We start from the raw sequence: 12,474 nt of genomic DNA, 5'->3' as shown, positions 1-12,474 counted from the left end.
GCTATGTCATTATAACGACATGTTATGTCGAAATTACGACATGCTATGTCGTTATAACGACATGTTATGTCGAAATTACGACATAGCGATGTCGTAATAACGACATGTTATGTCGAAATTACGACATGCTATGTCGTAATTACGACATAATTTATTTTTTTTGAATGGCCCTTATCGGCTTCCGTATGAAAAGGGGGTCTGCAAGAAAGTCTGATCAAGAATTAAAATTCATACCTGTTATTTGTTTTATGATATAAGGACAAATACTCATGTTATCATCTCTGGTGACAGGTCCGTTTAGTCTTTAGGAAACACAGTCAGAATGTATTTGTATTCTCTGCGGCCACTACCTTTCCGTTATAACAGCTAGCTAGCGTTATTAAACATATTCAATCTACTAATATCCCAATCAGTGTATTATGATTTGACATCTAAATAGATACACTTCTTTATCCCAGTATAAGCTAAGATGTTTGGTTGCATATATAAATTGAATGTTCTCGTTAGATGGGTCAAGGGTATCAGTGTTTTGACAATGAGGTAATTATTCTCAAGTCTCTGTCTGGTATAGGACCGATTGTGAAAAGACGGATGACAGAAAAATCAAAGCATTTGTACGGACAAGAGATGTAATCAATCATAAGCATATAGTAGTGAAAAAAAGCCAACAGACAAATAATAAACACAACATTGAAAACTTAAGAGTGAGCATTACGAACCCCACCAAAATTGGGGTAGATCTCAGTTTAAAACATTTTTGGGAAATAATATACAGGGAAGCAGAAGTTGGAAAATCAACAATTAACACAATAGTATGTAATTTAAAATCGAACAAAATTAGTAAATTATTAGACTTTCAAAATACAATCGCCGGTTTATTGTTAAAGTCATATGACACCTCAAATTAAAAAAAATAATGCATATGTTTTTTTTATACCTAAATGGATAGTTTTCATTATAAAACTTATGTACATATATACTTTTTTCGGAAGAAAATTCTTTAATTTGTTCATATCCAGAAAAAGTTTACTTTATTTGAATTGCTTCCTACCAGGAAGGGTTAACCCTAACCCTAATTCTAACCCTTCCAGGAAGCAATTCGCCGATATATTTTCCGTATGTAAAGTGACCTCAGCGTGACCCACTCGTAAAAATCCGGTGATTGCAATACGCATGGATTTGTCCTTAAAATAAACTATTATCTGATTGTACATGTTAAACACGTGCTCAATATCCACGTTTAATTGTTGATTGTTTACTATAAGGTGTCAATCGGTCAACTTCGGCTTCTAAACACGACATTTAAGTAGCTGCCATATTTTCACTTCATAACAGACAGAGAGAGAAAAAAACATGACGATTAAACGATATGGTTGTGTAAAAAATGATAAAATCGTGCACAGAAGACTAAGTTTATGTTATATACATGCATTGGTTCAAGAATTTGATAAACATTATTTTTCTCCGGTCACTCGTTTCTTATGACTTTAAATGTTAATTTCGTAAGCTTCATTCTATCTCCTTTTAATGATAGACGTGGAATGTTTCAATGAAATAGTCCCTCAGACAAGAAGTTAATGACTGTCTAATACTGGTAATCATTATCATAATATGCACCAATAAGATGATATCTTTAAACTTATGCCAATGCCCAAAAGGATATCCATCAAGTTCCTCATATCTCATAAAGCTAGAATTGGAACATATAAGTTTCAAAGGCAGTATACAATAAAACCATTACCATGCCCCAACGTTTCACATTCATATAGTAACACGGGTTAACCAACCTCATCGAAAAGATTTACGTTACACTAAATAGAAATTCAATATCAGTGCCATTTGTAGTTAAATGTAAATTTGACGATATTCTGCCTCTAAAAAACAATAATTATTTTCATAACATTAGTTTAAAACTTTCAAACTTAACCGTATTCACTGAAAGAATCCTGTTGCTACATGTTGTAAATCAACAGAACTGTCTCCGAATACAGCTGTGTCATTTGAATTAGGAATTCTAAACAGTTGAAAGAAGCTTGAAGAAAAATTTCTTTAGAATTTCTTTGAAGCCCTCGTCGGCTTTTCCCATCAAGATGTTCTAGGTCGTGTAAATATAGGATAAAAAGTAAAAGGGACAAGTTACACGATATGGATCAGATAAACACCCAAACAAAAAATCATTGTGGTCATTGTATGCGGCCAATATCGTTGTAATAAGCAAAAAATGTTGGTTATTGTCGGTTATATTTTTTTTGGGTAAACATTGCTTTGTTCTGTTATACACCATGCTTCAAGTTTCGCGCTTGAACCGTTTCACATGTTCCATCAAATCGGGAACTTGTATAACTAATTATACGATATAGTTATCCTGGTTGAAGGTATAACTAATTATACGATATAGTTATCCTGGTTGAAGGCTATACAGTGACATTGAATTGCTTATTCGTTTAAGATATACTGCCAAGTAATAACTTTTTTAAATCATAACTGTGTGAGTTCATTTGATTTTTACCTATATAAGAACATGAATTGAACCTGCTATTCTTATTTTGTACTACGTTTTCCTTATATAGAAAATGATGAATTATAAACAACTTGGAGCATTTGTTTAAATTGAGAATGGGAATGGAAATAGTCTGTTTCATTTTCAGAAAGCACAAACATATAATCAGCATATAGAAACATACATTTTTTCTTTTCTGCAATAAAATGCCAGCATTTAAGCTTTTCACATCATCGACTAAATTATTGATAAAAGTATTAATATGCAACTTGCAGTTCAACATACATATCGCACCACCACTTATTTTGTTTGACTACGGAATACCCATCATCATTTCCATTTCCTATAACTATTTTAAAAATCAATTATTACCTTGATCATATCAATAACCACATTTTGGAATAACTTTTAATAATTTGTATAATTGATATGGAATTAATAGTTTTCCTGTTTTATTCAACATTTCGTAAGTATTTTTTTTCAATGTAAATACAAAGGAAAAAAGGGTATGGTCAAAAACATAGTGTTAAAAACTGTACATTAGGACCATAGAGCAGTTTTTCAATCACTTATAAATGCATGTTATGATCGTGTATTTAAAATTTTACAATACATACACATAGACATATCTTCTTTGAAAAATTCGGATAAGAATTGAGAATATAAAAATACAAAAAGTAGCAATCAACGAAAAGATGATACCTTGCCATTGATTACACAAAACCGTGCTCTTGAAATATCAAACATGTGTCAACCAATAAGAATTTTGATGTAAAATGAAAGCAAGTAATCCTATTTTTACTGTTAAGTATATGTGTCTCCGTGTGTAGTACTGAAGGATTATTGCCATATTTTTCAGATTTCCTGGATTGTTCAGGTCGTGTTTTATTAACGGCTAAGGTTCAAGATGACTTTATTCTGCTGAATTGTACTGTAAAGAAATTATACTACAGAATTTCGTTTTATAATCCATCACATAAAGAAAAAGCCTTTTGTTTACCACCAATCCCGTCATCTTACTGTTTGCCTCTGCAAAACAATTTAACGATTAATCAAACACTATCGAGAAATGAAACTTTACTTGCAATACGAATAAATAGTTCGAACTATTCGAGTGGAAATTGGACCTGTCTTCATGGAACTAACAACGAAAATGCCAGTATCTATGTAGAGACAACTAATATCTATGTACAGACAACTAATATCTATGTACAGACAACTACATACGCAGGTAAATTGAGTGAAAATTCTCACCACCTGTTATTATAATATGTTTTTTTTTCTGGTTAATTATTGTAAGTGTTATCCAGCCATGATTCACAGAATTGACAGAAAAGACACTTACAAAATTTAGGCAATTTCATTTTGTCATAGAATGCATTTTTTGTTGCACCATTCAGAACTTATTTCCTTGCTATGGATCAATTGGCCGGTGTAAGATTTCAAACAATGTGACTAAAAAAAGTTATGACATATCAAGGTGCCCTTAACGTTAAAGAAAAGTGTTTGAAAACATTTTCAAATCACATCATTTGTTAGAAATAGCCCGACACCATATTCAGAAATGTTGTAATAATAACTCATTATTAACACGGACGAAAGAATATGTAAAACCTTCCTTAAAAGGGGAGATTGTCCTCCCCATCTGGAAGATTTGGTGGATGGGACAAAATAGGAATTTCATTATTAAATATTTTATGTATATTCGACGATAACAAATAAACAAAAAGTCGATGGTAGGAAAATTAGGACTACCACTGACAAAAGGGTATGTCGTTTTAATTGCTTTACATATGTCATTTCGGGACTATTTATAGCTGACTTTGCTCATTCTTAAAGACCGTAAGGTGACATATAGTTGTTAATTTCTGTGTCATTTGCCCTCATGTGAAGAGACATAAATTAACAAAGGACAACTAACAGTTATTGACATGTCAGCTTCAGACCTCAATTAAACTGTTTTAAAGATTATGTCTTCATCATATTAATATCAAGCACAATCCCTCCCGTAAGGGGTCAAGTAAATTACCATCATAAAATATATGAGAATAACATACCCGTATCATGCCAACAACTGGTTTTAGAATACATGTTTTTATTTACGATGCGAAGACGCTTACAGGTAAATTTGTTAGAAAGTGATCAACTGGATAGATTTCCAAGAATAATAAGCAAGCATGAAATTATTGAAGAAATAACATTCTGCTGTGATAGCAATCTCAACTAAAAATGTTAAGAAAGATATTCAAAATCATTATAGATGATCGTTGATCATTTCAACGTGATGGATTTTCTCGCTTGAGCCGGTACGGAGAATGTGAGAAAAGCAATCGAGTTCAGATGACCAATGATAATCTGTTTATAGCTATTTCACCTATGACGACGTTGTTAATTTCATGATAATTTCATTAACAACGGTACGTGCTCCTTTAGTTTCTATATCCCTCGATTCGCTGAGAAAGAAAATTATCAGACAGTAAGATCAAAGGGAAATTTCATAAAATAGCAATAAGTACCAAAGTCTGCATATTGATATTTTATAATATGAATATGATTAAAATCTGATAATCGATTGATGAGATTGTATTATATTTTGCATGAAAGAAAATAAGTGTTCTTATTTCTTTCACAAGCAAACTGGAAAATGATTTGATAATGTGTAGTCAAATTAACGTCAGTTCATTCATTATAACTTTCAAGTAATTTATTAAATATAGTCGATGTGTTTTCCCTAGGTTTAAGTGTAACCCGGATTTGTTTCTCACAATCGATCTACGACTTTTGAACAGAGTTATACTACTTTTGTCTTTATTTATGTAGACACCCCTTCCCCCGGAAACATTTTGTATCATTTCCATTCTTCCCCTGCAGAAAGTTGACTTAATTTCCCCGCATGATACATTTTACCTATATACATCATATTATGGCTACTTGTTGCATATATTTTTCGTATTTTTTAAGAAATGGTTGATTCCAGAAATGCTGAAATAATTTGTTTTCCGACTTCGATTTCATAGAAGACATTAAGATATTATGACCCATAAATACATTGTTTGATAAAATTACCATCCATATATTTTACATTTTGAAATATCGTTTTTCAGGGACGTAATTTATCCTTAAAAACTTACAGCTATGACTTTTTCAAACAAGTTATTGAATTGGTCAAATTCGTTGAACAGATTCCATACAATATAACGTTGCATTGATAAGGATGCGTAAAATTTATAATGTCTATGACTAGTCATACGCGTCCCAATTTAGATATTTTTCGAATGCAAACATATTTTTGATTTTTTTTAACAAAGCCATATCTTTTAGAACAACCTGTTATTGAACTAAAGGATAAAGAGGTGTGCAAAGAATCATCAAACATAACCTTGATTTGCTCTCTTGTCGGGAGGTTAGAGCACAGCTTTGACAGATGGACCCATACATTTCAAGGACGAATCATTCGTTATATTGATGGAATTTCCATTGACAATAGATCGACCATCAACCTGCAGTATTGCACTATTGAAGACATTGGAAACTATACATGCAGAATAAGACTATCTACGTTAGAAGGAATCGTAAGGATGAATAAAAGTGTGGAATTGGTTGTTGCAGGTATACTTGATATTTTTTAATCAGTTAGTTCATCAATGATCTCTAATTTTGACGAATGCACTGTGTAACAGTGATTTAACCTATGATTTTATTTTTTATTGCATGGCGTGTATCCTTTAGCATGGTCAAGAGTAAGAAATCACAGCAACTCAGTCTAGACTGAAATATCGATTGGAAACATCCATTACTAAAGCTGTTTTGACTGGTCGAGAGTATAAATTTTATTCAACAGTTAATTTTTTAAAGTTCATTCCACGAATGATTTCAGTGAATCAAAAAAAATTATTACATCCATTTACCAGTACCATTAAAATCTTTTAAAAATGTATTTCTTTCTTGAAAGTTTCAAAAAGAAATAATTATCGACGTTTTTTTGATAATCGACAACAACATATACTGTAAATCATCTGTTCAATAGATTTTTAAATTAAGTTTCATCCCAGCTTCAAAACTTGATTTTCTTTAAATGTTTTTGGTACTTATACATCCTCGGATTTCAAATATTCTGCTTTGAGCGTTCCCGATAAAGGTCAATCAAGAAAAGTGCCTCGGACGCATGGAATTATTTAACGTGTTGTTAGCTATTCTTTTGTTGTCATGTTTCTTTTATCTGACATTCCGGTGATATCACATTTTTTTTAATCGAACAATTTAATCAAGAATCACATTAGTATTTTTTTAACCGATATCTTGAAATCGTAAATCGTTTTAGAAGAATTAGCATATCAAAGACAACAGATTTAGTATTGAATTTGACAATCATCTGTTAATCTACGAACTGTAGACCTTGAAAAAATAGATTTACGAATAAAAAAAACCTGTAAACTGTGTAATTGTCTGGAGTAAAAATTCACTTTGGAATTGTTCATGTTTAGTGGTTATATGTTCTTTGTTATGCTGTTACACCGCTGTCCGAGGGTAGTGGAGAATTGGTGCCCTAAAAAAATACATGTATTTGACATATCAATTAAGATATGCATACGCCAGTATACAATACATGTGCCATAATCATCGTTGCTCAAATCACTATTTGAAATTGAGAAAGTTTTTTTTATGTAAATTGTGACTTCATTCTTCATCCACACGGAAAAAAATTGGGAATACCATGAATGTGCAATCATTATGCAAACGGAACAATACAATTAACTGCCCGTCTCATTGTCTGTTTCTAAGCACTGTCTACTTACCACAACAAGGAAGTCAGCATGATTCCCTTCTTCCGGTATGTAACCAATGTTTACATGCGAGTATGATATATATAAAAGTGAGGAAATGTGATATGATTAATTTGCAGTGGTAATAAGCAATTGAGGCCAGCATACGACCTTCAATTACGAGAGAAAAAACCTACCGTTTAGTCGGCTTTACAATATGAAACGGCCTAATTTAGAACAAAACGTGTACGAAAATCAAATATGACAGATGCAATGATAACCACTGTTCTGTACAAGCTCATGGCCTAGGACAGGCACATAAAGAATGTTGCGAAGTTAAACTTGTTTGTCAGAGCTGAATCCTCTCATTACCCGAGACAATGGTGTAACAGCACAACAAATGAACAAACCATCTGCAATTAGCTTAACCAAAAAGATTGGTACGAAGCGCATAACAACGAATATAAAATCCATCCGATTTCGCCCATTTGAACTAAAGAAATTGAATTTGAAACTATTGTTATCTTACCTTCTATACATTTCTAGGAATATGATTGGTTAAAAGCGTCCGCGTGCAATTCGTGTATATTTGATTTAAGGTTAGTAGGGAGGCGGGGCTTATTTCATACACGGTTAGTAGTGGTGTTACGTCCCTTTATATTCCATATTAGGTAAGAAGGGAGGCGGGGCCTATTTCATACACGGTTAGTAGTGGTATTACGTCCCTCTATAAAAACAAAACGGTACTGGGAAAAAATCTTAAAGGTTTCAACAGACGAAGAAATTGATGATTACGATGGAAATAAATTCATAAAACACATTTAAACCTAACAAGTTGTTCTTCTTGGCATCTGATTTTGTAGGATCAATGGAAGTAGTTTCTTAATGCTAACAGTATCGAAGACTAGCTCATTTTGATAGGTCACTGGTCTTAATTGCACACGTTAAGATAGTCGGTAAGATAAATTCGTTTCATAGTGTGCAAGTGACGTAATACGGTATATATGGGGTCAGTAAATTCCATATGGGGATTCGAGCTTCGCTCTCACCCCATATGGAATTTACTGACCCCATATATACCGTATTAGGTCACTAGCACACTATGTAACTAATATCTTCACACTTTATCGAAATCGTATATACTAAAAATTCAACAGTATGTGTTGGTATTGTGTACTTTTGCATCTTTTTTTTTATCTGAATTTGTTATAAATAAGAATCTTTGATGAGTTTTTACATAAAGATTTTTTTTTAAAATCATTCATTCTTTATTACAATAATCTTTTTGTGGTTTTTATCTATACCATAAGAGCGTGATGAGAGTTTCCCGTTCCCTGCAAGCTGTTTTACCCTTTTAGAGTCCGCACGTTAGTTTATTAATAGCGAAGTCTTCCCAGTGATAGGTCAAATTACCTGCCATTCACCATTGTCAATTCAGCCCTCAGCACCTTCTTGTTTGACATATTGCTTAACTCATTCCGATGATTGATATGTATGAAATATATGCGCCAATGTTTAGCAATGAATACTCAATAAATTATTTTTAATTAATAATCATGTAGCTCTATTGTTCTGATTTTAGTAAAATCTTTTTCAGTGCATGAAAAACAGAAAAATACCTTCAGTTTTCTAATAATATTGTTCCTGTTGACTGGTATTGTAGTTTTTAAAGTGACAGTTGTGTTAACTTCAATTCTTTTGAAATTTCAAGAAAGCAAAAGTAAGTAAAACGAAGTATTTCAGTGTTCCTGTTGTTCCTTTGTTGTTCTCTTATGTCGATGTGTTTCCGTCGGTTTAAGTTTGCAACCCGAATTTGTTTTCTCTCAATTGATTTATGCGAAAACCGGTATTCTACTTTTACCTTTATTTATTAGGAACACGCAGGGACAACACATACACTATATCTGCTTAAACAAATGCAGAAACAATAAAAATGTTTATATCTTAGCTAGTTGATCCATGTTAAATGATCTTACAAACTATATTTTGCATACGTCCTTCATAAAAATATCTAGTTGTTACGTTTTTATTCAATATCAAGATTTTTTCTGTTTGGGATTATAATGGTAAATGTATAAAAGAATATTGGGTATCCATGACGCACAATCAGTACATGCACAGCCAAAACAACACACACAAAGTAGAGGAACAGCGCTTTATTTATTATGTCTGTTTTGTTCACACATCGTTGTAAATATAACGGAATTTGATGGCACTGTTGTTAAAGTGAGAGGTTTACCGCTATAAAACCAGGTTGACGGAATTTGATGAGACTGTTGTAAAACTGAGGAGTTTAGCGCTATAAAACAGGTTCAATCCATCATTTTCTACATTTGAAAATGCCTGTACCCAATCAGGAATATGACAGTTCTTGTCCATTCGTTTGATGTGTTTTGTCATTTGATTTTGCCATGTGATTAGGGACTTTCCGATCGAATTTTCCTCGAAGTTCAGTATTTTTGTGATTTTACCTTTAAATTGCTTTTTACGATCTTTAACATCATTGCATATAGTTAATAGTAATAAATTGGGAATAAGTAGATGTAGAAATATTGCCTTTGGGACAACTATCCACCAGAGTGATAAAAGCAAGAATAGGTCAGCGAACGTTATTTTACAATGGGAAAACACATACCGCATAGTCAGTCCAAACGGCCCGACACATGAACAATTTAAAACAATTCAAACTAAAAATCTAAAGGCCTAATCTATAAAAAAAAAAAAACAATTTACGAAAAAAAAATATGACAACAACTGAATAACAGGATCATGACTCAGGACAGACGCATAAAGAGTAAGGCGAGGTTTAACAGGTTTGTGAACGTTAAAATAGTAATTTAACAGCAAACAACACTCATATGTTGAAAAAAAGCAGTATATGTTTCAGGATCTTTTTTGTTTACAATCTTTTAAACCTTTATAAAGTTTATAAAAAAACGTTGATTTCAAAATCTCAATTATCGAACGAAACAAATTGCTCCTACTTAAATTATATTTCAACACCATGGTACTTCCTCCATGGAGTATTACTAAGCAATATAACGCCTGTTATTAGAAATGTCTTTCAAAAGTACTAAGATTTTACAAGCGCATATTCTAAGTTTAAAGGTGAAAATTATAATATTTGTTGTTATTTATTGTTTTGTACATAAATCAAGCCGAATTTTTCTCGTTTAAACTGTATTGTATATGTCATTTCTGGACAATTTATATCTTACTGTGCATTATGGGTTTTGCTAATTGTTGAAGGTTGTATGGTGACCTATATGTTGTCTTCTACATCATTCGGTGACAAAATGACATGGCTTTTGATTTTGTCATTTGATTACGGCTTTTCCGTTTTGAATTTTTTCTCGGAGTTCGGTATCTTAGTTATTTTACATTTTTCTTTTATGCCATTTTCCGGCAGTGAATCCGAACCTGCTAAGAGGTTTGTATTCTTATGTTGTATAAAGATATTCAATTGCTTTGGGCATGATGATTGACTTAGTGATTTGTAACCTTTTCAAAATCTTATTTTCAAGGAAACCAGCACAATATTCCAAGACGGTCAATGTAAGTAGAATGTTGCCGATGGTTTACTTATTGTATTTTTCATAATACTATGGTACTATATCAACATTCTGATATACTCTTGATTCAGATAAATGGTAAATGATGTTGAACTTCTTTTTTGGAAATGATGTTAAACTAAATTGACCTGTTTTGGGGGTGAGGATTTGAGTGTTGGCGGTGTGGGGTATGTGAGTTGTGACAATGTATTATCATATTGACAATATTTGAAATTAAAACGGAAGAGAATTTGATATAAAATCAACAATACAAATCTGAAAGGTTATTCAAATTGGACCTTTTCATACACATTAAAACAGATTATTTGTTGTTATTTTTATAACATATTTCAGAAGAGACAATTTTACAATGAAACATACAAATCACCATTAGATCATAAAGATAGAAGATAATTCTATAAAAATATCTATGCATGACATCAAAATCGGTCACCGCAGACAATGAGTTTTAGGTAAAATCGTATATATATTTTTACCTTTTATGGTATATTAGCATACTCCTTTCTCAAATAAGTCAAATAACATTAATCAACATTGTCAATATTTCAAAACAAAAACGATTAAGGTTATTCTTTTATCATTAGCCCGATTTAAACTTTGCCTGAACGTTAACAATACTAGTAAATAAATAATGGTTTACTTTTTAAATTGTTATTTGTATGGAGAGTTGTCTCATTGGCACTCACACCACATCTTCCTATATCTATATACATCTACAAAAATACATATTGTAGACTTGTTGGATCATGAACATACTTAGTGTGAAAACCTGTCAAAGTAGGGGGATTTGGGTACATTAACGCTTCACCTTTTAGATAAAAATAAAAGAGGAAGCATGTAGTAAGTAGTCTTAAGTCTCATTTGGGTTGAAGAAAAGATAACAAACGCAACTTTCATAAAAATTTGCCGAACTAGAGAATTTCTGCAAACAGTTGTTTTGCATGATGAAATTCTGAATATGTTTTTGTTATAATTTCTGAAAGGTTGACCATTTGGTATCAGCTAATTATATTTATCAATTTTTACATAGCTGTTATGCAGCTTATATATCACATAACAATCGACTCTGTTGCCTTCGCTCCTGTAGGGTAATGCATTCATGGTTCTAGCATATTACTTACTCATGAAGTGATGTGATATCTGTTTTCAGATATTTTGGTGCACCAGTAAATAGAGAACAACTACATTTGTACAATATCACTCAATCGCACTATGACGAAATAGATATTGATTTTGCTGCAAGAAATGATAATATTTTACCACCCACGTTAGAAGATACAGATAAAGACTCAGAAGACAGTTACCAGTTACCTCATGTTTACATTGACTTGAATTAACCCAATGAACAATAACAATTACATATATTGTTAGAGAAATTAAGTTTACTATGTAAAAGAATTATAATCCCTCTCATCGGAATTAAGTACGATTAGAAGACGCCATAAAAGAGGGACGAAATTTACCAGAGGGACAGCAAAACTCATTAATCAAAATAAACTGACAACGCCATGGCTAAAAATGAAAAAAACAAACAGACAAACAATAGTACAAATGACACAACATAGAAAACTAAAGAATTAGCAACACGAACCCTACCAAAAACTAGGAGTGATCTCAGGTGCTCCGGAAGGGTAAGCAG

General features: G+C 32.1%; 1 long non-coding RNA gene across 1 annotated transcript; it reads left to right on the top strand.

Moving 5' to 3' along the window:
• The first annotated feature begins 8,854 nt into the window (after positions 1–8,854).
• LOC139512454 (uncharacterized) lies at positions 8,855–12,244 on the top strand. Its single transcript, XR_011662267.1, has 3 exons — positions 8,855–8,983; positions 10,788–10,818; positions 11,986–12,244. It is a non-coding gene; the product is annotated as an uncharacterized lncRNA (long non-coding RNA).
• Positions 12,245–12,474: the final 230 nt, after the last annotated feature.

The sequence above is a fragment of the Mytilus edulis genome, chromosome 2 (genome assembly GCF_963676685.1).
Source record: "Mytilus edulis chromosome 2, xbMytEdul2.2, whole genome shotgun sequence".
NCBI classification, from domain to species: domain Eukaryota; kingdom Metazoa; phylum Mollusca; class Bivalvia; order Mytilida; family Mytilidae; genus Mytilus; species Mytilus edulis.
The sequence above is the reverse complement of the archived record's forward strand: the minus strand, read 5'-3'. Positions and strand labels throughout refer to the sequence as shown.